The sequence below is a fragment of the Mesoplodon bidens genome (assembly GCF_964165515.1).
Source record: "Mesoplodon bidens genome assembly, chromosome: 19".
NCBI classification, from domain to species: domain Eukaryota; kingdom Metazoa; phylum Chordata; class Mammalia; order Artiodactyla; family Ziphiidae; genus Mesoplodon; species Mesoplodon bidens.
Genome location: NC_138179.1, coordinates 28408438 through 28435961, shown reverse-complemented (window position 1 = coordinate 28435961; position 27524 = coordinate 28408438). Strand labels below are relative to the sequence as shown.

General features: G+C 47.2%; 1 long non-coding RNA gene across 2 annotated transcripts; it reads left to right on the top strand.

Moving 5' to 3' along the window:
* The first annotated feature begins 719 nt into the window (after positions 1–719).
* On the top strand, positions 720–24304 carry LOC308607135. 2 transcript variants are annotated; one of them, XR_014013952.1, is made up of 3 exons: positions 720–819; positions 9952–10118; positions 24183–24304. It is a non-coding gene; the product is annotated as an uncharacterized lncRNA (long non-coding RNA). The 2 variants fall into 2 exon arrangements; XR_014013953.1 differs by lacking the exon at positions 720–819 and adding an exon at positions 5737–5871.
* Positions 24305–27524: the final 3220 nt, after the last annotated feature.

Genomic DNA, 27524 nt, shown 5'->3' with positions numbered 1-27524 from the left:
GGGCACGAACCCGCGTCCCCTGCATTGGCAGGCGGACTCCCAACCACTGCGCCACCAGGGAAGTCTCCATGAATTTGACTCTTCCGGGACGGGGAGGGGGCAGGGAAATGCGGCGTGGGGGATAGTCTTGGGCGGGTGAGTATCAGAAAGTCTTGTTGGCAGAGCCTCGCAGGAGGGGCTGGAACGGTCCCGGGGCCGTGGATGCCCCCAGACGAGAACGAGAACGGTGGAGAGGTCTGGGTCTGGCTGCACCGCAGGGCAGAGCTCATCTGGGCAGTCCCTTGATCTGGAACAAGGTTGAGCACAGGCCCCGGCTTGGGAATTGAGCAAATTCCTGGGGCCTCACTGGGCGCTGACTGTGAAGCATGGTGACATCTCTGCCTCTGGCCCCGAGCCTGGCACGGAGACGGTGTGAGAAGCGTCAGCCTGAAGATGAGCCCCAACCGAGGGTCCGAGCGGGAGCAGCGGCCCCAGCTGAGCGCTGGAGCCGGGCAGGAGAACTGCAGGGAAGGGGCGGCTCCGGGAGGGAGGAGCCGGAGCTGTGCTCAGTCCATCCGGAGAAGAAGGAGGGCTCGCGGGGCTGGTGCCGGAGCCTGAGCTCCCCCGGCAGCCGTGGCTGTGAGAAGCGGCCCCGGGCCAGGGGGGCCACGATGTTCTGAGGTTTTGAACCTGGGAGGCCGGGAGGGAGGCCTCAAGGGTAACAGAAACGGGAAGCCGGGAGAAGCTGCTGAGTCAGGACTGTCTCCGCGCTGTGCTCGGGCAGGCGGCCCCCGGGAAGGCGACAGGCCAGCTGCGTGGCGGGTCGGTGGACAGACGAGGGTAGGAGCCACGGGGAGGCCCTCCTGGGCTGGGGGAGGCTTCCGGAGGGAGACCCCTGAGCTCACTTTGGAAGGCGGGTGGGAGATGGCCAGGCCTTCGTTTGTCCCTCCACGTTGCCACCACCTTGTGGATGCCGCATCAGTGGTGGCCGCTCCACTCCTGCACCCCCACCTTCTCCGTGAGCCCGTGGGTAGCCCTGGAGGGTCGGGGAAGGGAGAACGCCCTTGAGGCCTTTCTCTCCCCAGCTCCTCCGGCCGCCCCCGCCCCCAGTGCTACTGAGTTGTTTGGGTTAGCTGCGTTTCTCTATCGAGTCCTCAGCTTCTGCTCTTGGTCCAGCTCTTTCCGGGTCCCAGCGGCTTACTCCCCGACCCCGTAGGCCGGGGGTGATAATGTCCTAGCCCGCGTTGCTCCTCTGGGCCGGCCCAGCCCCTTGGAAACGGGTCCTTTTGGAGCTCTCCCCGGTTTCCCAGCTGATGTCCCAGACAGTGGCATGGGCATCATGTGACTGAGCAAACATTATGACTCAAGATGCGTTTGCCGAAATGGAGCTGAAAGTCTGCGTCTCTCTCCTACACTATAGCTTTTGTTTTGTTTTGTCTTTCTTATCACATTTTTTAAAATTGTGGTGAAATACACATAATATAAAATTTACTGTCTTAACTTTTTTTTTTTTTTTTTTGCGGTACGCGGGCCTCTCACTGCTGTGGTCTCTCCCGTTGCGGAGCACAGGCTCCGGACACGCAGGCTTAGCGGCCATGGCTCACGGGCCCAGCCGCTCTGCGGCATGTGGGATTCTCCCGGACCGGGGCACAAACTCGTGTCCCCTGCATTGGCAGGCGGACTCTCAACCACTGCGCCACCAGGGCAGCCCGGTCTTAACCATTTTTAAGTGTTTAGTTCCGTGGCATTAAGTACATTCACACTGTTGTGCAACCATCACCACCATCGGTCCCCAGAACTGTGTTTATCTTACAAAACTGAAACTCTGTCCCCATTAAACAATAACTCCTATTCCCCCCTTCCCCAGCCCCTGGCCCCCACCATTTTACTTTCTGTTCCTGTGAATTTGACTCCTTTAAGTACTTCATATAAGTGTAATCATACAAGTGTGTTTGTCTTTTTCTGCCTGGCTTATTTCACTTAGCATAATGTCCTCAAGATTCATCCATGCTGTAGAATATACCAGAATTTCCTTCCTTTTTAAGACTAAGTAATATTCCACTGGATGTATAGACCACATTTTGTGTATCCACTCATCCATCAGTGGACACTGGGTTGCTTCCACCTTTTCTGGCTGTTGTGAATAATGCTGCTCTGGACATGGGTGTGCAAATACCTCTTTGAGACCCTGCTTTCAGTTCTTTTGGGAATGTGCCCGGAAGTGGAATCGCTGGATCATACGGTAAAATCTATTTTTTATTTTTTGAGGAACTGCCATACTGTTCTCCATAGCAGCTGCACCATGTTACATTCCCAGCAACAGTTCACAAGAGTTCCAAATTTCTCCACATCCTCACCAACATTTGTTATTTTCTGGTTTTGTTTGGTTTGGTAGTACCCATCCTAATGGGTATGAAGTGGTATCTCATTGTGGTTTTGACTTGCATTTCCCTAATGATTAGTGATGTTGAACATCTTTTCATGTACTTATTGGCCATGCATATATCTTCTTTGGAGAAATGTCTATTCAAGCCCTTCGTCCGTCTTTAAATCAGTTTTGTTTTTGTTGTTGAGATGCAGGAGTTCTTTATATATTCTGGATATTAGCCCTCTCTTAGTCTGCCTGGGCTGTCATAACAAAATACCATAGACTGAGTGATTTAAACAACAGAAATTGATTTCTTACCGTTCTGGAGGCTGGGAAGTCCAAGAGCAAGGTATGTATGGCTGATTTGGTGCTTGGTGAGGGCTTTCTTCCTGGCTTGCAGACAGCCGCCTTCTCACTGTGTCCTCCCATGGCTTTTCATCAGTGTGTGTGCACAGGAGAAAGATCTCTCTCTCCCCCTCTTCTAATAAAGCCACCAATCCTATTGGATTAGGACCCGCCCTTATCACTTCATTTAACCTTACTTTACCTCCTAAAAGCCCTATCTCCAAATACAATCACACTGAGAATTAGGGCTTCAACATGTAAATGTGGTGGGACAGGGGACACAATTCAGTCCACAGCAAACCGATTTGCCAATATTTTCTTCCATTCTGTGAGTTGCCATTTTACTCTGTTGATTGTGTTCTTTGATGCACAGAAGTGTTTAATTTTGACATATTCCAATCTGTCTAGTTTTTCTTTTTGCCTGTGCTTTTGGTGTCATATTTAAGAATTCATTGCCAAATCCAATGTCATAAAGCTTTTCCCCTGTGTTTTCCTCTAAGAGTTTGACAGTTTGGGCTCTTATATTTAGGTCTTTCATCCATTTTGAGTTCATTTTTGTATATGGTGTAAGGTAAGGGTTCAACTTCATTCTTTTGGTGTGGATATCCAGTTTTCTCAGCATCATTTGCTGAAAAGACTGTCATTCCCTATTGAATGGTCTTGGCACAAGACTATAGTTTGTATTCTTAGTTACTCTTTCAACAGACCTTTTCAAACCATTCCTATAGAAAGAGCTCTTGGAAGTATTTTATTTCCGTCTCCTTTCTACTGCCTTGGCTCATTCTTTTAATTCTTTGATGTGAAGCCATGTTATAAGTAAGGAAATAACTACTGATTAGTGGCCACCAGCTCTGTGGGATGCCGGCTTCTTGGTTCAGCTTTGGAGACAGAAGGATGTCCTGGGGCAGCGATTCTCAGGGTTTAGTCTCAGTATAGCTCCCAGGTTACAGCCTCTCTCTAGGGTCTGCATTTCCTATTTAGAGACCAGCTCCTCCTGTTTCTCATTCCAGATTAAGCTCTATTTGTTACGGCATCCACCTCATGGCAGTGTCATAGTTTCTGCAAGTCCCTATTCCATTTCCAGAGTTTGTTTTTGGCTTGAGATGGTATGGCTAGTGCTGTGCAAATGTTCTCTTCTGTTTAGTTTCTGTCTTATCCCTTCTTGGTTCTTGGTTTCTTTCAATGACTTCTCCTGATAGATAGGATCAGTGAATTTTTGTTTGCCGTTTTCCTTCTGATGCTGTGTGGAAACCTGTTTTTTTCTTTATTTACCAGCAAGGAATCTAAGGCTAACGGGATGATTTTTCATGTCGAGACTAACAGGAAATAATAAGCTTTGAAGAGTTTCCTGTGGCCTCCAGCCGAAGTCTGGGATTCCCTCGGCTGCTCCCAAGCTAGATTTTCAGCGTAAACGTTCCAGTGTTAGCATAAACGAACCAGGTGCCTGTCTAAGAATCAGCGCCCGAGGAGCCTCCCTCTTCCTCTGGAACTGAGTTTCTCGACCTCGACTCTTGACATTTGAGCCTGGATCATTCTTTGTTGTGGGGCTGCCCTTTGGGTACTGGGATGTCCAGAAGCATCCCTGGCTCTACGCTAGCACCTCCCCCTGCCCCAAGTTGTGACAACCCAAAGCAGCTGCACACATTGCCAGATGTCCCCCTGGGGGCAGAATCAGCCACCCACCCTGCTGAAGAGGTCAAGAGCAAACTGGACATGTGTTCTAGAAAGCTCTAGCTAGATATTTTCGGCATGCTGTTCACTTGCCTTCTGTTTCCTGCCAGGTCCCCTGGTAGTTGAGCTATGTGAACATTCTTAGTTTGTTCGTTCTCAGACTTGAATGCCTCAGTTCTCGGCTTCCTGGGGCTTATTGTACTTGGAGTGCAAACTTCAATGCCCTCTCCCACTCCTGGACACTCCTTATTTTTTTCAAAATTTATTTTTGGCCAAGCCGCGCGGCATGCAGGATCTTAGTTCCCCGACCAGAGATCGAACCCTCACCCCCTGCAGTGGAAGCACAGAGTCTTAACCACTGGACCACCAGGGACGTCCCTGGACGCCCCTATTATTTGTGATGGTCCAGAATGGTTTCCCAGTTGCCTTTCCGTTTTCTTGCCTTAAAAGGGTAACCAATCTGAGGGCCGAGACAACCCCTCCAGCCCAGGTTCTGAAGGCGGTGATGAAACAGCCCAGCAGCATGTTGGAGGGGCTCTGACCCTCCCCGGTGCCCGGACACTCATCGTATTCCTAACTGTGTTCCCTCTTCCCTCTCTCTCTTCTATCTTTTCTACTTAACTCCATACAATTAATGAGTTATGGTTTAGAGAGAAGTCTTGCACAATTCTGGCAAGGAAAGAAGCTTGATAATTAAATAAAATGAACAATTTAAGGAAAACACCCCTGGGAAGACCCTCTCCCCACCCCTGTGGGAGTGAATCCCTAAATTTAACTGTATTGTGTACCCTCGAATAACACGGGTTTGAACTGCGTGGATCTGCTTACAAGTGGATGTTTTTCAACAGTGGATGCAACCATCTTTGAGATGTTTAGGAGGATTTTTAGAAATCAGGGAATTAGTAATAGAAACTTTGTTTTTTCATGATCTTGTACTTGGCCAGAACCCATCTATTTCTTTTCCGTTACTAGTTCACATCCCTAAGGAAAGTATCGTTCACCCAGCATTCACGCCCGTGTTTATCTTTCAGCAGCGGGGGCCAGTTCTGGTGACTGTAAGGTGTCTGCTCTCGGCGTCCATCTTCCTCCGTACTTTCCCTCTTTGACGTTTCCAAATGAAAATGGGCCGCTCTGTGTATAAAGAGAGCTCTTTCCTTAAGCGGCCCCGGCCAGTGTGCGTTGATCCCCCGATTCGCCGCTGGGTGTTGCTGAGTTAATAAAGCAGAGCGGCCCTCAGCCGTGAACACGGTGAACAGTTGTGGGGGGCATCTGGTGTTTGCTGAGTGTCTTCTGGGTGCCGTGTCCTCCTTCATCTTCAGTTTGGCGGTGCAGGCCCCAGTAACTCCATTTATCGGGTGATGACGTTGAGAATCGTGGTGTTCAGCAAGCATGGCCCGAGCTCACGCAGTGAACAGTGGAGCTGGATTTTGACCAGGAGCGCTGGATCCAAAAGCCTGTGTGCTTTCCCGTGGGAGAAGGATTATCCAGGGAGGCCGTACCCAACCCTGGTGTGTAAGAGCCCATTAAAACTGGGTTTGAATCCTGGCTGTATCATAAACTCTGTGGTCTGGGCAAGTTGCTTAACCTACCTGAACGGAGGTGACCCTTACCTCGTAGGATTACAGGGAGGGTTTGACACCAGGCCCAGGGTGAGGGGCAAGAGGAGGGTCGGAGAGGAGACGGTGGGAAGTGGATTGGGTAAAAGTCTGCAGAAACTAGGAGTGGGCCTGAGGGCACCTGCCCCCTGCCAGCAGGAGGCCTTCTTGGGAGTGGACAGAGGGCAGGGCCAGAGCAGGCCGATTTGGAAATTTGGAGAACACTAGGAAGACACCAGTCCTGCTGGATGGGGGTTGGGCGATGCTTAACAAGGTCCTGGATGTGGAGCATGGGGAGAAGGGTGCAAAGCTGGCCTTCAGCCTGGCTGGAGCGGTGTCCCCACCCTCTGCTATCACCCTTTCGCCGTCCGTCCCTGGAGAGCTGCTTTGATCTGGCAGAGCCCACCACCCACCCTGGCATCCCACCCCCTGGCACTCTCCCTACCATTAGGGCTCTCTTCCTGGTTCAAGAGGGGACATTACTTATTTCATTTCTGTGTATTTTGAATTCTGGAAGAAGATGGAATTTGAAGAGCCTGGCTGGTGCACGAATACAAAATAGAAGCCTCCGTCTGGGGAAATAACGGGAAAGACACATGAAGGGAGACAAGGAAAAAGAGCCTGGCAGTGAGGAGGCCCCGTGGGAGGAAGGCCCTCTGTGTACACTTGTCTGGGAGTAATTTGATGGGTTCAAGGTTCTAGGAGAATAAAGAAAGGTGTGATGATGCAAATGAAGTAAACCTGAGAATTCTGCCTCAGAGCAAGTAACCAGGCAGCCTTTGAAAAGTGGCTGCATGAAAAAAAAAAAGTGGCTGCATGTTTTTCAGGTGATTGTCTAGAAGGTTGTCAGAGATTAAGAGTTTAGATCTGGAATTTTGACTAGGATGCCTTTCTCCTCCTCTCCCCTCCCCTCCCCTCCCTTCCCCTCTCCTTTCCTTTTCCTTCTCTCCTTCCTTTCTTCTTTCCTTCCTTTGTTTATTTCTGTTATTGTTATTGTTATTACTTTTTTTTTTTTTTTTGCCAAGGACTTAGGGCAACATTGGGGAAATTTTCTATCACCTTTCTTCTGCTTTTCCTCTTCACATTCTTTCTTCCTTCTGGGGAATAAGCAAGAGGCATTTCATTTCAGGGGTGACCTGGGCAGACTTTGGAAAGCATAGATGCATTGCAGAATCACCTATGTTTTCATCAAGTAAGCCCTGCAATAATCATCTCTAAGTAGTTGCAGTCATCACGTAAAAGGGCGCCTTCATGAAACGTATTTTATTTCTTGTCTCCATGAGTCAAACTGACATGTTACTGGTTGGTCCTGCAGTCCTGGATAAAATTCATCAGTAATTCTCTCCAAGAATCACTCAGGCTATGTTCGTTCCTTTTACATTTATATTCATTTAATAAAATTAGTTGCTCTATAGGTCTTAACCTAGGAATTCTTTCATTGTTGCTGTGGAAACCAGAATTAAAAATTGTGGGCCGAGAAAGAAAAATAGCTGGTGCTGAACATCGTAAAATACACGAGAAGTGGTTTTTTAAATATAGAATTAAAAAAAATCATGATACCTGGAACCAAGCTGATACTATTGAGCTAATCATATAACTGAAATCGTGAAGAACTTTTCTCAAAAACACTTTAGAAAACAAATCGCTGTCTTAAAAATATTATTTTCACAGGACTTCCCTGGTGGTCCAGTGGTAAAGAATCTGCCCTGCAATGCAGGGGACGGGGGTTCGATCCCTGGTCAGGGAACTAAGATCCCCCAGGCTGCAGCGCAGCTAAGCCCGCGCACCACAACTACTGAGCTCGCGCACCGCAAACTGCAGAGCCCGCGCACCACAACTAGAGAGAGAAAACCTGGCACCACAACCAGAGAGAAGCCCGTGCGCTGCAACGGAAGATCCCGTGTGCTCCAACTAAGGCCCGACACAGCCAAAAATAAATAATAAATAAATCTTTTAAAAAATATTATTTTCAGCTGTAGCCACATTGGCACAGCTGCCAGGATAGCAGTGCTGCAGAATGAGCCCCAGGTGAGGTCTTGGACCCCTGCCACCAGCTAATCCCTTTAAGTAGGAGCAGGAACTGGATGGCCCTGGCTGGGACGCTGTGGGTTGAAATGGTGTCCCTGGGAAAGGAGATAAGAATGGGAGGAGGACCCCACTGCACCCGGCTGGGGGCAGTGGGCAGCCTGTTCTTTTTCTCAGAGGGACGGACAGGGTGTCCTGGGATGTGGTGAGGGGAGAGGAGACCCAGGGCTGCTGAGCACCAGCTGCGATCCTGGGGGGCACTTATTTAGCCCCGGGTCCTGTGAGTGCGGCCACTGGCATTAGCTGTCACCTAGTGGTGTTTTTTTCAATATTTATTGGAGTATAGTTGCTTGACAGTGTTGTGTTAGTTTCTGCTGTACAGCAAAGTGAATCAGCTATACATATACATATAGCCCCTCTTTTTTGGATTTCCTTCCTAGTGGTGGGTTTTTTTGTTTTTTTTTTGCGGTACGCAGGCCTCTCACCGCTGCGGCCTCTCCCGCTGCGGAGCACAGGCTCTGGACGCGCAGGCTCAGCGGCCATGGCTCACGGGCCCAGCCGCTCCGTGGCATGTGGGATCTTCCCGGACCGGGGCATAAACCCGTGTCCCCTGCATCGGCAGGCGGACTCTCAACCACTGCGCCACCAGGGAAGCCCTAGTGGTGTTTTTTAAAGTGCTTTTTTTCAGTTTGTTTCTTGTCTGCGGTTTTGGTCTTCTGTCTCACATCCCTGGTCATGAGAGTCCATGGGGACAGCACAGTCAGGGTCCCATTGTGCTACTGAGAACAAAATGGGCTCAGAGAGGTTAAGAGATGGCCGGCCCACCTCCTCAGCATTGATCAAAGGACTCAGGCTGTCTTGCTTGCCTCTGGACGTGGATTCACACTCCCCTACCCCCCAGGTCTTTAACCACATCCTGCTCCTTTGCATAAATTGTCTTTCATAGAATATTTTAGTTAGGGCGGGTAACTCTGTCCTATGATGTCAGGTCTGCCCAATTAAAATCTGCCCTATTAATTTTTAAAAATTTATTTCACAGATTTATTGAGGGTGCCCTATTAATTTTTGATACCATTTTTGTCCAAAAGAAGAAAAAAACTGTGCTTCTGTGAAATCTGTTTTTCAAGTAATTCATTTATGTCTACTTGGAAATTACATAAGTTGCTCAATTATCAACCCTAAAACGGCAAGGCTTATGGACATAATGTGTCTTGACTCAAGCTGACCTGTTTTATGTGGGGAGATATATATATATATATATATATATATCCAGTATATATATATATATATATATATATATATATATATATATATACACACACACACACATATATGCAGTAAGACTGTGCTAGGTGCCCCTGACCAAGGAGAAGCCATCATTTTGCCAAAGAGTAATGTCAGAGCATCAGTAATATTGCACTTAAAAAAAAATTCATTTACTTTTGGCTGCGTTGGGTCTTTGTTGCTGCGTGCGGGCTTTCTCTAGTTGCGGTGAGCAGGGGCTACTCTTCATCGCGGTGTGCGGGCTTCTCATTGCAGTGGCTTCTCTTGTTGTGGAGCATGGGCTCTAGGCGCACGGGCTCAGTAGTTGTGACTCGCGGGCTCTAGAGCGCAGGCTCAGTAGCTGTGGTGCATGGGCTTAGTTGCTCCGTGGCGTGTGGGATCTTCCCGGACCAGGGCTCGAACCCATGTCCCCTGCACTGGCAGGTGGATTCTTAACCACCGCGCCACCAGGGAAGCCTGCACATGTGTTGTTAATAGTTTGGTGAAAGCTGCTGTGAAGCCAGAGAAAGGAACCTGCTGCAAAGGTACCTTCTCAGTAGTAAGATGCTCTGTGTGCAGCCCCATCCCGAAGGCTCATTCTCCGTGACCACAGTGGTGCCCGTGCTGCGTGGGGATGGATCTCTGTGATACCTCTCAGCAGGTTCAAGTGTGGACACACGCTTTTTCTTTTCTGCTCTTGTACAGAAGGACCCACTGGGACAAACATGAGGAGCGCAGCCAAGCCCTGGAGTCCAGTCACCAGAGCGGGAAGCCGAGGGGTGGACCGTGCGCGACACCTCCCCGCCCCCTCTCCCGGCATGAAGAGCTCCAAGTCGTCCACCTCGCTGGCATTTGAGTCCCGACTCAGCAAGGTATGGATGGGACATACAGGGCAGGGCTGCCGGGCACCCCGTGACAGTGAGCAAGGCCCCAGGAGCCCCGGCATAGCTTGACCTGAAGGCACAGAGCACAGGGGATGCAGTCGGAGGGCCCGGGGGTGGAGACGGGAATGTGCAGGTTAACAGGGTGACTGGGATCCCCTGCCCTGGACCATGTGGACTCTCCAGCCAGAGTTTGCCCCCAGCGCCCACGAGACGGGCTCAGCGTCACCAGGATCCTGATAATCCAGGTGTCAACTCCCCACCTGCCGGCAGCTGGGCTCCCTCCTCTCCGCGTTCCTTTCCCCTGACCCGGGCAGCCCCTGGCGGCTCCACTGCTGCCTCCTTCTCACCCCCAAGGGGTTCCTAATGTCAGGTGGGCAGGGGCGCCCCCTTCCTCACCCTGAGATGAAACTCAGAGACCGTGTCACCTACCTACACACACACTTTGGAGAAGTCAGTGTAGTATCCTAACTATAAAAGCCAAACAAGGGGAAGATCGCTTACAGGTAAATAATCTGCATTTCTACCCACGTCTGCCTGCGTGTGACTCCGCTGAAGGACCCCCATGCTCCTTGGAGCCCTGTGGACGTGGCAGCTCTGGGCAGACGGATTCAGGGTTGTCTTGCTGACGTCTCAGATACCAGGAAGGCTGGGGGGGAGATGCGTGACGTGTTGCTTTGAATGCTGAGCGCTCTTGGTAAAGTTCTGAGCCCAAGTGCAGTCTCCCCTGATTACTCTCAGAAAGTTGAGTGTATCTTAAAGTTGTGCAAGAAATACACTGTTTTTACATGTAAAACAAAGGGATGCTGTTAGCTCAGATAACAATAAGAAGATGCTCCACCGCTGAGTGTCTGTGGAATCCGTGAGACGTGTGGGATGCAGGGCAATTCTTTGTGCAAGATTGTCATGTTCACGGTCTCCATCCTCCCATCCCTTAGGTGTCAGTAGCACCTCCAATGGCAGTGGCAAGTAAAGATGCCCCCACAGATTTCCAGCACACTCCCTGAGGGACAGCACCGTCCCTGGTGAGGACACTTGTTCTAGGTGACAGCTCCTGCTCTCATGAATTTTAACACCGTGTGTGGATGACCCACAAATTTGCATCTCCAGCCAGCACTCCTCCAACTGCCTTTGTGACACCACCTCTTGGATGTCTACAAGGCACCTTGAAGGTGACCTATTCAAAACTGAATCTGTTCTTCCTCCTCTCCATTTCTCTCCTGCCCCCGCAAACCTGCCGCCCCTGCCCCTGGTGACTCTTCCCATTTGAGTAAACAGCAACTCCATCTTTTTTTTTTTCTATTTATTTCTATTTTTGGCTGTGTTGGGTCTTTGTTGCTGCGTGCAGGCTTTCTCCAGCTGTGGCGAGCGGGGGCCACCCCTCGCCGCAGTGCGCAGGCCTCCCACTGCGGCGGCTCCTCCCGTTGCAGAGCACAGGCTCTCGGCGCGTGGGCTTCAGTAGTTGTGGCACGCGGGCTCAGTAGTTGTGGCTCACAGGCTCCAGAGTGCAGGCTCAGTAGTTGTGGTGCATGGGCCCAGCTGCTCCGCGGCACGTGGGATCCTCCCGGACCAGGGCTCGAACTCCTGTTCCCTGCATTGGCAGGCAGACTCCCAACCACTGTGCCAGCAGGGAAGTCCCCGGCAACTCCATCTTTTAGTCGCTCAGGCCAGAGCCCGTGGCATCATCCTTGGACCATCCTTTTCTCACATCCCGTGGTCCATCGGCAAAATGCTATCTACCTTAAAAATAGATGTCAACTCCCACCAGCTCCCGCCGCCTCCTGGGGACCACGGGGGACATGCCACCACCTTCCTGCTTTTGACTTGAGGCCTATGCTCCATTCTCAGTAGAAGCTGAGTGGTCCTTTCAACACAAGTCATGTCACTTCTCTGCTTAATACGCTCCAGGCTCTCCCCACCGACTCAGAGGGGAGCAAAGTCCAACCCCTACTGCCACCCAGGCTCCCGGGCTCTGGACACACAGCCTTCAGGTGCCCTGGCGCTGTCCCTCGTGCGAGCCAGGTGTGGTAGCTGCCCCTTAGCCTGGGGCATCCCTTCCTCCACCCCCTGCACTCTGCAGCTTCTCCTCTCCTAAGTCTGTGCTCAAGGTCACCTTGTCAGGTGCGCCCCTGACCAGTCTGTGTAAAGTGTGGCCTCGGCCCGTCCTCCTTGCCCTGTCTCGTTTTCCTTCTCAGCTCTTAGGACCCTCACACCCACCTGTGTGGTCACTGTCGTCTCTCCATGGCTAGACTAGAAGCCCCACGAGGGCCGGGACCACCTGCTCTTTTGGTTGTCACAAGCTGTGTCCTTCACGCTTAGGAGAGCACCTGCTACCTGGCAGCGCTCGGCATGGATTGAATGCCCGAGCACACCTGTTCTCCCGGGGGTGGTGGATGTGGGAACAGGAGTAGAGGGGGTCGGGACCCCTGGCCACATTGGGACGCCAGCTCCTCCCCTTTCTAGCTGTGAAACGTCAGGCAAGCTATGTAGCTGCCCTGAGCTCCGAGATGGGATGAGCACCGTATTTGCCACAAGGAGTAAATGTGGATAAAGTGTCCTACATATAATTTTGATTATTATTCTAATATCCCAGACTTGACTGTTATTTCCATGATTTTAATTTTTATTATCTTTGACCTAGAGCACATTTGGGAAACATCTTTAATATGGATTTTTTTTTTTTTTTTTTTTTTGCGGTACGCAGGCCTCTCACTGTCGTGGCCTCTCCCGTTGTGGAGCACAGGCTCCGGACGCGCAGGCCCAGCGGCCATGGCTCACGGGCCCAGCCACTCCATGGCATGTGGGATCCTCCCAGACCGGGGCACGAACCTGTGTCCCCTGCATCAGCAGGCGGACTCTCAACCACTGCGCCACCAGGGAAGCCCTAATATGGATTTTAAATGAATACATACATTTCTCCCAGAACAGACCCTTAGAGCTTCTGGAATACATTAAAATATTTTAAAAGCAGTGTTTCAAAAGAGGTCTGAAACTCGTGTGTTTCCTAAAGACAATGAAACGGTGGCCGCTCCGCCTTTGATCGGTGTGTGTTTTGGAAACTTGTTCCATGGGGAAAATGTCAGGGGAAAAGCAGATACTCCTATGGAGACTCTCATCTCTTGTCCTGGTCCTTGGGATCCCCTGGCCCGATCCTGTAAAAGAGGATGATGGGGCTTGGGGGAGGGAGTAGCAGAGAGCCATACCCCTCTGTACCTGTCTGGCTCTGACCCTCTCTGCTGTCCGCCTCAGTGGACAGAGGAAGAAGACAAAAAACCCGGAGAACAGAAGAGAAGGAGGCAATAGCGATGGACAGAAGAGCAAGCAGATTTCCCCCTGAGTATTTACTACGGAAATCTGTGAGTGTTCAGAGAAGTGGAATTACACAGTGAACACAGCGTCCCACCACCTGGATGCCACAGTTAACGTCTTACTACAACTGCTTTGTAGGAGATGGACACATATGGGATGGACAGATGTGTTTTCACTGGCCCCAGATAGGAAAACTAAAACAAATGCACCAAAAGTAGGACGAAATACCCTACTGCAGATGCTGCCCTGAGCTGAAGGAGCCCTGGGGGAGCAGGTGGGGGAACAGGAGCCTGGATGGGACGGGGTGGGGTGAGGGGCTACCGTGAGTCTGCCTTGTGTCTCTGAGCACAGCACAGGGAGGCAAGTACCCGGACTGCTCTGATGCAGACAGGCTGCGTCACACCGGCCACTTACGTGACCCAAGTCTATTAGTCAGGACTCTTCTGGTCGCAAATGACAAAACATTGGCTTGAGCAGAAAAGAAATATGTGGAACAGATCGGGAGTTCCCGGGTCACTGTGTGCAGGCCAAAGGTGCAAGACCGGAGCACAGAGAGGCCAGGACCATAGACTGGGGTGTCCCAGAAGTTCGTGTCACCTGTCTCTGCTTCTCTGTCACCTGCACGTGGTATGAAGCACGGCTGCCAGCCGGCCCAAGTCTCCCTCATCCCTTGGAAGGCCCAGCTGCTTCTTTGCTTCTGGCTGGTTAAAAACAAAAGCAAGAGAAAAATTGGCTAGGCACGAGTCATGTATTGATCCTGCCTGGTCTCCTGTGGCCAGGGTTCAGGGTGCCTGGAAAGCAGAGTCTTAAGGTTTATGTCCTCTACGAGTCTTGGGGACCCGGTCAGTCCTGTCATTGTCCTTCAGGAGTGAATGCTCCACATCTGCGCCGCCTGATAGAAGAGCCACCAGCCCCGTGTGGCAATGAGCCCTTGACACGTGCTGTGAGTGCAAAATACACACCAGAGCGGTCGCCTCGCCATCTTCATGTCTCTTTGACGTCCTCAGAGACGCTGGGTTCGCCACCTCCTGCCTCTGCTAAGCCCTGCCTCAGAGACACTGTCCCGGGAAGGGAGTAAAGGATCCGCCCCGAGACGGCGGGACCAACTGCAGCTTCCTGTGGCCACAAGAAGGCGTAGCTAAGACATTCTCTAGGAATCTTCTCTATTCTCCCTTCTAACTTGCTGCACCAAATCTGTCAGGCCCTAAAGAGAAACAAGCAAGATAGAAAAGAGTCAGAAGAACCTATACTTCTTCCTCCATGAAGCAAATTATCCTTAAAGAAAAACAAAACCGTGTGGCTGACAGGGTCTTGGTGCTCCTGCCGGGTGTCAGGCACATGCCTCTGAGGTGGGAGAGCTGAGTTCAGGACACGGGTCCACCAGACACCTCCCGGCCCCACGTGATATCAAAGGGCAAAAGCTCTCCCAGAGATCTCCATCTCAATGCTAAGACCCAGCTCCACTCAACGACCAGCAAGCTACAGTGCTGGACACCCTATGCCAAACAACTAGCAAGACAGGAACACAACCCCACCCATCAGCAGAGAGGCTGCCTAAAATCATAATAAGGTCACAGGAACCCTAAAACACACCACTGGACTCGGTCCTGCCCACCAGAAAGACAAGATCCAGCCTCGTCTACCAGAACACAGGCACGAGTCCCCTCCGCCAGGAAGCCTACACAACCCACTGAACCAACCTTACCCACTAGGGGCAGATACCAAAAACAACGAGAACTACATACCTGCAGCCTGCGAAAAGGAGACCCCAAACACAGTAGGGTAAGCAAAAGGAGAAGACAGAAATACATAGCAGATGAAGGAGCAAGGTAAAAGCCCACCAGACCAAACAAACGAAGAGGAAATAGGCAGTCTACCTGAAAAAGACTTCAGAGTAGTGATAGTAAAGATGATCCAAAATCTTGGAAATAGAATGGAGAAAATACAAGAAATGTGTAACAAGGACCTAGAAGAACTAAAGAGCAAACAATTATGAACAACACAATAAGTGGAATTAAAAATTCTCTAGAAGGAATCAGTAGAAGAATAACTGAGGCAGAAGAACAGATAAGTGACCTGGAAGATAAAATAGTGGAAATAACTACTGCAGAGCAGAATAAAGAAAAAAGAATGAAAAGAATTGAGGACAGGGCTTCCCTGGTGGCTCAGTGGTTGAGAGTCCGCCTGCTGATGCAGGGGACACGGGTTCGTGCCCCCGTCCGGGAAGATCCCACATGCCATGGAGCAGCTGAGCCCGTGAGCCATGGCCGCTGAGCCTGCGCGTCCTGAGCCTGTGCTCCGCAATGGGAGAGGCCACAACAGTGAGAGGCCCGTGCACCACAAAAAAAAAAAAAAAAAAAAAAAATTGAGGACAGCCTCAGAGACCTCTGGGACAACATTAAACACACCAACATTTGAATTATAGGGGTCCCAGAAGAAGAAGAGAAAAAGAAAGGGACTGAGAAAATATTTGAAGAGATTATAGTTGAAAACTTCCCTAATATGGGAAAGGAAGTAGTCAGTCAAGTCCAGGAAGCGCAGAAAATCCCATACAGGATAAATCCAAGGAGAAACATGCCAAGACACATATTAATCAAACTATCAAAAATTAAATGCAAAGAAAAAATATTAAAAGCAGCAAGGTGAGAGCAACAAGTAACATACAAGGGAATCCCCATAAGGTTAACAGCTGATCTTTCAGCAGAAACTCTGCAAGCCAGAATGGAGTGGCAGGACATATTTAAAGTGATGAAAGGGAAAAAACCTGCAACCAAGATTACTCTACCCAGCAAGGATCTCATTCAGATTCAGTGGAGAAATTAAAACCTTTATAGACAAGCAAAAGCGAAGAGAATTCAGCACCACCAAACCAGCTTTACAACAAATGCTAAAGGAACTTCTCCAGGCAGGAAACACAAGAGAAGGAAAAGACCTACAATAACAAACCCAAAACAATTAAGAAAATGGTAATAGGAACATACATATTGATAACTACCTTAAATGTAAATGGATTAAATGCTCCAACCAAAAGACATAGACTGGATAAATGGATACAAAAGCAAGACCCATGGGGGCTTCCCTGGTGGCGCAGTGGTTGAGAGTCCGCCTCCCGATGCAGGGGACACGGGTTTGTGCCCCAGTCCGGGAAGATTCCACATGCCGTGGAGCAGCTGGGCCCGTGAGCCATGGCCGCTGAGCCTACGCGTCTGGAGCCTGTGCTCCGCAACAGGAGAGGCCACAACAGTGAGAGGCCCGCGTAATGCAAAAAAAAAAAAAAAAAAACAAGACCCATATATATGTTGTCTACAAGAGACCCACTGCAGACCTAGGGACACATACAGACTGAAAGTGAGGGAATGGAAAAAGAAATTCCATGCAAATGGAAATCAAAAGAAAGCTGGAGTAGCAATTCTCATATCAGACAAAATAGACTTTAAAATAAAGACTATTACAAGAGACAAAGAAAGACACTACATAATGATCAAGGAATCAATCCAAGAAGAAGATATAACAATTGTAAATATTCATGCACTCAACGTAGGAGCACCTCAATACATAAGGCAACTGCTAACAGCCATAAAACGGAAGATTCACAGTAACACAATCATAGTAGGGGACTTTAACACTCCACTTTCACCAATGGACAGATCATCCAAAATGAAAATAAATAAGGAAACACAAGCTTTAAATGGTACATTAAACAAGATGGACTTAATTGATATTTATAGGACATTCCATCCAAAAACAACAGGATACACTTTCTTCTCAAGTGCTCATGGAACATTCTCCAGGATAGATCATATCTTGGGTCACAAATCAAGCCCTGGTAAATTTAAGAAAATTGAAATCGTATCAAGTACCTTTTATGACCACAACACTATGAGACTAGATGCCAATTACAGGAACAAATCACTAAAAAATACAAACACATGGAGGCTAAACTACTAAATAACCAAGAGATTACTGAAGAAATCAAAGAGGAAATCAAAAAATACCTAGAAACAAATGACAATGAAAACACGACGACCCAAAACCTATGGGATGAACACAAATCAGTTCTAAGAGGGAAGTTTATAGCAATACCATCCTACCTCAGGAAACAAGAAACATCTCAACTAAACAACCTAATGTTACACCTAAAGGAATTAGAGAAGAACAAAAAAAAAAAAACCAAAGTTAGCAGAAGGAAAGAAATCATAAAGATCAGATCAGAAATAAATGAAAAAGAAATGAAGGAAACGATAGCAAAGATCAATAAAACTAAAAGCTGGTTCTTTGAGATGATAAACAAAATTGATAAACCATCAGCCAGACTCATCAAGAAAAAAACGGAGAAGACTCAAATCAACAGAATTAGAAATGAAAAAGGAGAAGTAACAACTGACACTGCAGAAATACAAAGGATCATGAGAGATTACTACAGGCAACTATATGCCAATAAAATGGACAACCTGGAAGAAATGGACAAATTCTTAGAAAAGCACAACCTTCAGAGACTGAACCAGGAAGACATAGAAAATATAAACAGACCAATCACAAGCACTGAAATTGAAACTGTGATTAAAAATCTTCCAACAAACAAAAGCCCAGGACCAGATGGCTTCACAGGCGAATTCTATCAAACATTTAGAGAAGAGCTAACACCTATCCTTCTCAAACTCTTCCAAAATATAGCAGAGGGAGGAACACTCCCAAACTCATTCTACGAGGCCACCATCACCCTGATACCAAAACCAGACAGTCACAAAAAAAGAAAACTACAGGCCAGTATCACTGATAAACATAGATGCAAGAATCCTCAACAAAATACTAGCAAACAGAATCCAACAGCACATTAAAAGGATCATACACCATGATCAAGTGGGATTTATCCCAGGAATGCAAGGATTCTTCAATATATGCAAATCAATCAGTGTGATACACCGTATTACAGATTGAAGGATAAAAACCATATGATCATCTTAATAGATGCAGAAAAAGCTTTCGACAAAATTCAACACCAATATATGATAAAAACCCTCCAGAAAGTAGGCAGAGGGAAACTACCCCAACATAATAAAGGCCATATATGACCAACCCACAGCCAACATCGTTCTCAATGGTGAAAAACTGAAACCATTTCCACCAAGATGAGGAACAAGACAAGGTTGCCCACTCTCACCACTATTATTCAACATAGTTTTGGAAGTTTTAGCCACAGCAATCAGAGAAGAAAAAGAAATAAAAGGAATCCAAATTGGAAAAGAAGAAGTAAAACTGTCACTGTTTGCAGATACATTGAGAATCCTAAAGATGCCAGCAGAAAACTACTAGAGCTAATCAATGAATTTGGTAAAGTAGCAGAATACAAAATTAATGCACAGAAATCTCTTGCATTCCTATACACTAATGATGAAAAATCTGAAAGAGAAATTAAGGAAACACTCCCATTTACCATTGCAACAAAAAGAATAAAATACCTAGGAATAAACCTACCCAAGGAGACAAAAGACCTGTATGCAGAAAACTGTAGGACACTGATGAAAGAAATTAAAGATGATAAAACAGATGGAGAGATATAGATATACCATGTTCTTGGATTGGAAGAATCAACATTGTGAAAATGACTATACTACCCAAAGCAATCTACAGATTCAATGAAATCCCTATCAAACCACCAATGGCATTTTTCACAGAACTAGAACAGAAAATTTCACAGTTTGTGTGGAAACACCAAAGACCCTGAATAACCAAAGCAATCTTGAGAAAGAAAAACAGAGCTGGAGGAATAAGGCTCCCTGACTTCAGACTGTACTATAAAGCTACAGTAATCCAGACAGTATGATACTGGCACAAAAACAGAAATATAGATCAATGGAACAGGATAGAAAGCCCAGAGGTAAACCCACACACATATGGTCACCTTATCTTTGACAAAGGAGGCAAGAATCAGTGGAGAAAAGACAGCCTCTTCAATAAGTGGTGCTGAGAAACTGTACAGCTTCATATAAAGGAATGAAATTAGAACACTCCCTAACACCATACACAAAAATAAACTCAAAATGGATTAAAGACCTAAATGTAAGGCCAGACACTATCAAACTCTTAGAGGAAAACATAGAACACTCTGTGACATAAATCACAGCAAGATCCTTTTTGACCCACCTCCTAGAGAAATGGAAATAAAAACAAAAATAAACAAGTGGGACCTAATGAAACTTAAAAGCTTTTGCACGGCAAAGGAAACCATAAACAAGATGAAAAGACAACCCTCAGAATGGGAGAAAATATTTGCAAATGAATCAATGGGCAAAGGATTAATCCCCCAAATATACAAGCAGCTCATGCAGCTCAATATCAAAAAAACAAACAACCCAATCCAAAAATGGGCAGAAGACCTAAATAGACATTTCTCCAAAGAAGATATACAGATTGCCAACAAACACATGAAAGGATGCTCAACATCACTAATCATTAGAGAAATGCAAATCAAAACTACAATGAGAGGGCCTCCCTGGTGGCGCAGTGGTTGAGAGTCCGCCTGCCGATGCAGGGGATACGGGTTCGTGCCCCGGTCCGGGAGGATCCCATATGCCGCGGAGCAGCTGGGCCCGTGAGCCATGGCCGCTGAGCCTGCGCATCCGGAGCCTGTGCTCCGCAACGGGAGAGGCCCGTACAGTGAGAGGCCCACGTACCGCAAAAAAAAAAAAAAAAAAAAAAACTACAATGAGGTATCACCTCACACCAGTCAGAATGGGCATCATCGGAAAATCTACAAACAACAAATGCTGGAGAGGGTGTGGAGAAAAGGGAACCCTCTTGCACTGTTGGTGGGAATGTAAATTGATACAGCCACTATGGAGAACAGTATGGAGGTTCCTTAAAACACTACAAATGGAACTACCATATGACCCAGCAATCCCACTACTGGGCATATACCCTGAGAAAACCATAATTCAAAAAGAGTCATGTACCACAATGTTCATTGCAGCTCTATTTACAATAGCCAGGACATGGAAGCAACCTAAGTGTCCATCGACAGATGAATGGATAAAGAAGATGTGGCACATATATACAATGGAATATTACTCAGCCATGAAAAGAAACGAAATTGAGTTATTTGTAGTGAGGTGGATGGACCTAGAGACTGTCATACAGAGTGAAGTAAGTCAGAAAGAGAAAAACAAATACTGTACGCTAACACATATATATGGAATCTAAAAAAAAAAAAAAGGTTCTGAAAAACCTAGGGGCAGGACAGGAATAAAGATGCAGACGTAGAGAATGAACTTGAGGACACAGGGAGGGGGAAGGGTAAGCTGGGATGAAGTGAGAGAGTGGCATGGACATATATACACTACCAGATATAAAATAGATAGCTAGTGGGAGGCAGCCGCATAGCACAGGGAGATCAGCTCAGTGCTTTGTGTCCACCTAGAGGGGTGGGGTAGGGAGGGTGGGAGGGAGATGCAAGAGGGAGGGGATATGGGAATATATGTATACTTAGAGCTGATTCACTTTGTTATACAGCGGCGACTAACACAACATTGTAAAGCAATTATACCCCAATAAAGATGTTAAAAGAAAAAATAAATGTCACAGGATGAAAAAAAAAATACAAACCAGATTTTGAAGAGTGACTACAAAAGAAGTAAAAGACCTTATCAATGTGTTTTACATTGATTGATAATATTTTGAATGTATTGGGTTCAGAAAATATATCGTTAAAATTAATTTTACTTGTTTCATTTTATGTTTTTTCATGTTCCCACCTGCCACCCCTGCCTTCTGTTGCCTCACCCGCCATCTCACCAAGAACCAAGCTCTATGGGAAGGGGCCAGGGGCAAGCTATACCCCTGAGCCCATGCCCCGGTGCGGGCGGGGATGGGGGCCAGGGTGGGATGGCTGGAGGCCGGTGGGGACCTTCTCATTTGGTGGGTGCCCTGTCCTGGTTTGCAGACCCAGCCTTGGCTCTCTGGGCCTTTGCTGCAGAGTTTGATAATTCCGCACTTCTTTGCGTCAGACTTACTGATTTTAGGAATGTCGGAGAACCAGACAAAGGAAAGCAGAACCAAGAGCATATCGTTTGCAAAATTACGTTAAGAATTCCCTTCCGTGTTTCCTTTGAGGTGTTTTCAAAGTCTAAAATCAGAATTGATTTCCCTGTGGGGACCCAGGAAGCCCCTGGCACGCTTCTAGGCAGAGTGAACAATAGTTCTTTTCTGTTGAGGAAATGGTGCTGACATCCTGAGCTATTGTCGTTTAGTACTAAATACATGGTACACTGATGACCTGGCAGATAATTTGAGAGGCTGCAGAGCTTGGGTGCAGGGACCCTTATTACTCTGAAATGGGAGGTAGGAAACCGATCATGGGGTTCGTGTAAGAAGGCAGTTGAGGTATTTCTGCGTCAACCCTTGTCGTTTTTCATCCCTTTTGTTAATCTGTGGTGGCCTGTGCTGTTGGCTGGGCAGTGTGGTTACATTTACATCCAGTAAACTGCAAGCGTGCTCACGCAGATTATCCTGTCAACATTAACTGGTTGTTTTAAACATTAATCATTTGTTAAAGATCTTGACTAGGATTGCTTGGCTACTGTTTAGACTTTTACCACCTTTTTAAAAATGTAGGCTGTGGGGAGTTAGTGTTTAAGGAGTAGAGTTTCAGTTTGGGAAGACGGAAAAGTTCTGGCTGGTGGTGATGGTTGTACAGCCATGTAATGTACTTAAGGTCACTGAACTGTACACTTGAAATGGTTAAAATGATAAATTTTATGTTATGTATATTTTACCACGATCAGAAATAACAATGAGGGAAAACCCTAGACGAGCAATTGGCAGGGTGGCACCAGGGCTTTGCCCCTGGTTTAACCCATCCTCCAGTTTTCTTTCTTTTTTAGTGAGGCACAACATACTTACAAAACAGCATATAAAGTGCATTAATCTCAGTCTTAGCTGTGCAGCCCATTGAATTTTTATGTGTGCTTATATCTGTGTCACCATCACCCAGGCAAGATGTAGAATATGCCAGCGCCCAATAATTTTCCTTCCCAGCCCGTAACTCCCCCAGAGGGAACCACTGTTTTGACTTCTGTCACCATCATTTGGTTTTGTCCATTCTTTTTTTTTTTTTTTCCTTTGCGGTACGTGGGCCTCTCACCGTTGTGGCCTCTCCCATTGCGGAGCACAGGCTCCGGATGCGCAGGCTCAGCAGCCATGGCTCACGGGCCCAGCCACTCCGCGGCATATGGGATCTTCCTGGACTGGGGCACGAACCCGCGTCTCCTGCATCAGCAGGTGGACTCCCAACCACTGCGCCACCAGGGAAGCCCGGTTTTGTCCATTCTTGAACTTCACTTGCATGGAACCAGGCATAATATACTCTTTTGTGTCTGGTTTCTTTCACTTAGCATAATGAATGTGAGACCCACCCATTCATTACTGTATCGGTAACTTTTTTTAAATTGCTGCGTGGTTTCCATTGTATACTGTACCAGTATTTAATTTACCCCTTCTGTTGAAGAACATTCGGGTTGTTCTAGGTTTGGCTGTAATAAATAAAGCTGGTATGAATATTCTTTCCAGGAGCCTGTGTAGAGCTTGAGTGTGTTTGCTGAATCACAGGGTGCAAATATTTAGCTTTAGTGAATCCTCCCTGTTTTCCAAAGCGGCGACCAGTTTACACTCCCACCAGCAGACGGGGAGTGTTCCAGTTGCTCCCCAACCTCACCAGTGCTTGGTATTTCTCTGCTCTTTCGAGCCATTCTGAGGGATATGTCGCAACACCCTGAAATCTAAATGCTGCAAAGCTGGACATGCTTCTTTTGCATTGTGCAAATATCTAGACCCCTAACCTTCAGTATGTGACCCCAGAGCCAGCAAAGCAGGCTGGAGCAGGGCCCTCGGCTGGTATGGTGGGCCAGGCTGCTGCTTCCACGTCCCGGTTGATTTGAGGGCGTTTTCACGCTGGTTCCCAGGATGTCAGGTGCGTTTGTGGTGGCATCTGCCTGCCTCCATCTTCTGGAACGACTAGTGTTCTTTAGCAGAGACTCACACTGGTTGAGAGAACTTATTTGTGGGTTTTCTCATTCACCTTGAGTGTAATTTACCTGGGCCAGAGTGTGAGCTCATTTCGGGACGGGGTCCCCCCCTTACACTTCAATACCTTTCAACAAATATTTGTTCTGCACCTCCCATGCCAGGGAAGAAAGCAGAAAAGGAGCCGAGGGTCCTTGACAGCCTTCTTCTGGCCTCCAAAAAGTCCCTCTGCTCCCTTCGGAGGCAGCGTGTGTTTGGGGGCATGGGAGTGCTTGGGGTGAGCATGCGTAGATGTTCAGATCTTTGTATCTCTTCCCCCTGCTTCCTCCAGACATATGTTTATTGGCTACATTTTATTGTCTTTGGATTTCTTGTGCATTGCCCCATCCTGACTTCTGTGTACCATACAGTTCTTTCTTCATCAGTTCCCAGCCTTTTAACTTCTTTTAAAAAACCTCATTATTTGACGTGTGAATGATGGGTAGTAACCACCCGCAACCGTATACCGATCTCTGAAACAATGATGGAGGATCACACCGTGACCTGTGAGGGCATCGCGGGTTTGTCTGCTTTGCGCTTTTCCCTCCGCGCCTTCCTGCTACTCAAGGTGCCATCACTGCCCCTCAGCTGCTGGGCAGGTGGGCTTGCTCGGTGCTTTCCTGGTTTAAAGCGCTCCAGCCCAAAAACACGTCTCTTCACCTTCTCTCTCTCCGTCCACCTCTCCCTCAGCTCAAGCGGGCCAGCAGTGAGGACACGCTCAACAAGCCAGGAGGTGCCACCGCTTCTGGGGCAGCTCGGCTGAAAAAGACGTCCACGTCCGGGGCCGTCTCCGAACTCGCGGAAAGCCGCCTGAGGGGCCCCCCAGGTAGGAGGGCCCGAGGGGGGCAGGTGGGAGGGACTCAGGGAGGAGGGGCTTAGGCAGGTAGAGGGGGGACAGGTGGGAGGGACCCAGGTGGGGGGCGCAGGTGGGAGGGACCCAGGTCAAAGGGACCCAGGCAGGAAGGGAGCCAGGTCAGAGGGACCTAGGCGGGCCTTTTCTTGTCCATTTGAAAGCACCTTGGGCATTCATGCCTCCTTCCCCATCAGATACGTACCGAGCACTTACTCTGAGTGAGAAACTGGTTCAGGTGACAACATCCCACAACAGGAGATGGGATGATCCACAAAAGGAAACAAAGAGGCAGTGGGGAGCCCTGTGCTTCCCCTGGTCCCTGTGGTTGTCCATCGTCTAGCACGTGTTGCGTCCCTGGAGATCCAGGCAGGGTGGTGCAGGCTCTGGGGCTGTCTTGGTGTCTTCGTGGTGCTCCACGTGTCAGATGAGTGAGTCAGTGCGTAAGTCCCTGGCAGAGGCAGGGGCACAGCATCCGTCCTGGGCCCTATGGAAGCCGGGAAGGTCCTCTCGGAAGGCTGCTCAGACTCGTTTAGATGCCAGTGGCCTTAGGAACCCCTGGGCTTTCTCAGTGTTACTAGTTCTTTTTGAGAAACCGAAAAGGTTTTTTTTTTTTTTTTTTTTAAGTTTTAAAAATATTGATTTATTAATCCATTTAAAAATAACAGAAATAAAATTAAACCCATTACATGTTAACATAATTACCGTATCTTTATGAAAAATTTTCAAAAACAAAAAATAATATTGAGAAAAATGGCATTTTATATCTTTGCGATATGCAATCTTTTTTTTTTAGAATTTTATTTTTGTATACAGCAGGTTCTTATTAGTTGTCTGTTTTTTACATATTAGTGTATATATGTCAATCCCAGTCACCCAATTCATCCCACCACCACCAACCCCCCTCCACTTTCCCCCTTGCTGTCCATACGTTTGTTCTCTACAGCTGTGTCTCTATTTCTGCCTTGCAAACCGGTTCATCTGTACCATTTTTCTAGGTGCCACATATGTGTGTTAATATACGATATTTGTTTTTCTCTTTCTGACTTACTTCACTCTGTATGACAGTCTCTAGATCCATCCACGTCTCAACAAATGACCCAATTTCGTTCCTTTTTATGGCTGAGTAATATTCCATTGTATATATGTACCACATCTTCTTTATCCATTCGTCTGTTGATGAATAACCTGGCTATTGTAAATAGTGCTGCAATGAACATTGGGGTGCATGTGTCTTTTTGAATTATGGTTTTCTCTGGGTATATGCCCAGTAGTGGGATTGCTGGGTCGTATGGTAATTCTATTTTTAGTTTTTTAAGAAACCTCCATACTGTTCTCCATAGTAGCTGTATTAATTTACATTCCCACCAACAGTGCAAGAGGGTCCCCTTTTCTCCACACCCTCTCCAGCATTTGTTGTTTGTAGATTTTCTGATGATGCCCATTCTGACCAGTGTGAGGTGATACCTCATTGTAGTTTTGATTTGCATTTCTTTAATAACTAGTGATGTTGAGCAGCTTTTCATGTGCCTCTTGGCCATCTGTATGTCTTCTTTGGAGAAATGTCTATTTAGGTCTTCTGCCTATTTTTGGATAATATTGAGCTGCATGAGTTGTTTACATATTTTGGAGATTAATCCTTTGTCTGTTGATTCATTGGCAAATATTTTCTCCCATTCTGAGGGTTGTCTTTTTGTCTTGTTTGTAGTTTCCTTTGCTTTGCACAAGCTTTTAAGTGTCATTACGTCCCATTTGTTTGTTTTTATTTCCATTACTCTAGGAGTTGGATCAAAAAAGATCTTGCTGTGATTTATGTCAAAGAGTGTTCTTCCTATGTTTTCCTCTAAGAGTTTTATAGTGTCCAGTCTTACATTTAGGTCTCTAATCCATTTTGAGTTTATTTTTGTGTATGGTGTGAGGGAGTGTTCTAATTTCATTCTTTTGAAAAGGCTTTTTTTAAACCATTATATTTGAGTCCAGAGTATAGGAAACTTAAAACATCAGAGAATGTATTTCATTTTCTTTTGCAGCACATAGATAAGAAAGCTAAGCCTTCCATGGTCTAACTCACAATGCAGCTCAATTAATAATAGTAATGTACTGCTCAATTGTCTAAGGTGGGAACACAGCTGAAATATGACAATACTCATTTATAATAGGAGGTGAATGGTAGGCTACTTGTGATTTTTGCACTGTTACACAAAATATCACAATCCAGATTAGCTTTCCAAAGGTGTATTTTAATTTATTTAGTTTTCAAAAATTTGAATCTGTGAAGAACATATGTGGCTTTTTTTTCTAGGATGCAGGGGAATGGCCTTTTGTTTCTACATAATGGTTTTACTTTTTTTTTTTAAACTTGACACTTCATTATTTTTAAATTTATTTATTTATTTATTTTCTTTTATTATTTTTTTGGCTGTGTTGGGTCTTAATTGCAGCACGTGGGATCTTCCCTGAGGCATGTGGGATCTTTGGTTGCAGTGTGCGGGCTCTTTATTGTGGTGCGTGGGCTTCTCTCTAGTTGTGGCATGCAGGTTTTTCTCTCTCTGGTTGTGGTGCGTGGGCTCTGTAGTTTGCGGCACTTGGGCTCTCTAACTGTGGCGTGTGAGCACTGTAGTTTGTGACACTTGGGCTCTCTAGTTGTGGCGCATGGGCTTAGTTGCCCCGCAGCATGTGGGTCTTAGTTCCACCACCAGGGATCGAACCTGTGTCCCCTGCATTGGAAGGAGGATTCTTAACCACTGGACCACCAGGGAAGTCCCCACATTTGGTTTGTAAAATACAACATATGAAAGTACAACTTATTTTCATCAAGGCAGCCTAAGACTGATTCTAAAAGTTAACAAAGGGACTTCCCTGGTGGCGCAGTGGTTTAAGAATCCGCCTGCCAATGCAGGGGACATGGGTTCGAGCCCTGGTCCGGGAAGATCCCACGTGCTGTGGAGCAACTAAGACCGTGCACCACAACTACCGAGCCTGCGCTCTAGAGCCTACGAGCTGCAACTACTGAAGCCCACGTGCGTATAGCCCGTGCTCCGCAACAAGAGAAGCCCCGGCTCTCTGCAACTAGAGAAAGCCCGCAGGCAGCAACAAAGACCCAACACAGCCAAAAAAAAAAAAAAAAAAAAAAAAAAAAAGATTAAGTTTAGTCAGTATACTATGTTAAATAAAACAAAGAT